General features: G+C 37.6%; 1 non-coding gene across 1 annotated transcript; it reads right to left on the bottom strand.

Moving 5' to 3' along the window:
• Positions 1 to 1010: 1010 nt before the first annotated feature.
• On the bottom strand, positions 1011 to 1097 carry Trnay-gua. Its single transcript is given in 2 exon segments — positions 1011 to 1046; positions 1061 to 1097. It is a non-coding gene; the product is annotated as a tRNA-Tyr (tRNA).
• Positions 1098 to 1793: the final 696 nt, after the last annotated feature.

Raw genomic sequence — 1793 nt, 5'->3', positions numbered from 1 at the left:
TAATATTGTATATGGGTACTTACTGTAGTCATTTTCTGGGAAATCATCCGAAGATGAACTCAACCGCAAACGTCGTCGTTTCCGTCTATCTTTATCCATGTACTTTTTAATTTTATTGTTGTAATAGTCAATCCTTTCTTCGTAGGTTCTTTTAGACATTTTTAACTTGTTGACTGTTGCCCGCACGGAAAAAGAATGAGGACAGCAAGCTGGGCGGTCAGGGGGTAGGGAGTAGTAGTGATGGGAAAAAAGTAGTTATCGAATTAGAATCGAGTGAATTTAAAACGTGCGATTGTTGCCCAACAGGTCAAAGTACTACACAGTTATTTATATCTTCAAATGAAACCACGAAATATAATTACATATTTTACCTTTACATGCCAAGTCCGAGTATACTCGGGCTCGGCTCCTAGCCCTGTTTAAATAAGTTTTAAAAAGTAAAGGCACCTAAATAGTAAAAATCCAAAATTTACTTTTTACCAAAACAAACGTGCCTACGTGAAAAATGAAAAGGTATCCTGCGAAACTGCAATCCTGTTTCCCCGCAATCCTGCCTCGCAGTTCCATTTATTCAGCGAGCACAAAAGTGCGTTTTCTTAATGCATTCACCGTGTGGAGCGCGCTTTGTCCTGCCTGAATAAACCCGCCGCCTCTGAAGGGAACCCGCATTTGTTCAGCCGAAGAGTATACTTACTCCGCTATTGTGTGCAATAAAAAGTTTAAATACACCTATACGTACCACGTTCCTATAATAAAAACGAATAATCCGCATAGGGCAGAAGTTTTCCCGACTCTCGGTTTCTCCATTTCATGGGATCCGTAAATTTTGAACCTTGCGCCGCCCCGTAAACGAGCGATACTGTGAAGTTTAGTGAGATTCTTATTAGAATGTTCAATAAAAAAATAAGTAAAAATTAATTCAACAATCAAGTTTTGTTTACGCTAATTTTATATAACTGTGTACAGTATAATATTTTAATTATATTAAAATAATAAAAAAGAAAGATTATTCCTTCGAGCCGGATTTGAACCAGCGACCTATGGATGACAGTGCTTTCCTCTACAGTCCACCGCTCTACCAACTGAGCTATCGAAGGTGTGGAGATTGTTGCCAAATCTTGAACAACTACCTACACTGTTATCATTCCACCCGCAGCTGCGCGAGACTTTCGAAACGATATCGTTATATTTTATCAACTCGTTCTTGTTTTTCAATTTCTTTGCCAGTCCACTTGTGATTTGTAACTTGCTATTTTATTCTACCAACTTAAAAACTTGGCCTGTTAGGTACCTACCCATCTACATTTATAATTTGTGTCAACTTTTGTTCTAAGTAGGTACCTAACCGAAATTAGCTAAGTAATAGTGTCACAGAGACGTCTCTCACACACTATAAAGTACTTAACTAATTTTGGTTATATGTTGTACTGCCCTACGTAGGTACCGGTCATATCTATGTAGATACTTTGTATGTTGCTGTACCTGCACAAAACATCAAGTTAGAGTGAAGTTAATTTAATTCTGTACCTAGTGAGTAGTCTACTTCACCGTGGAAGTTGTAGAGAAATGGCAATAACTCGGACAGAAATGTCGTAATATTCCTTGGTATGTGATTAATAGTATACCTAAGTTACTAGAAACCCCTCAAGTAGAATAGTCACTCTGGTTTGAGACGAGTCATGATTGTTTGCTTCAGACAGTACTTTCTTCTATGTACCTATACTTATTACTTACCTACTAGGGTGTTAAATTCTTCAATATACATTTTTACGCAGGTAGGATAAAGAAACGGA

Source organism: Plutella xylostella, chromosome 10 (assembly GCF_932276165.1).
Source record: "Plutella xylostella chromosome 10, ilPluXylo3.1, whole genome shotgun sequence".
In the NCBI taxonomy this organism is placed as follows: Eukaryota; Metazoa; Arthropoda; class Insecta; order Lepidoptera; family Plutellidae; genus Plutella; species Plutella xylostella.
Note: the sequence above shows the minus strand (reverse complement) of the source record. Positions and strands in the feature narration are given on the sequence as shown.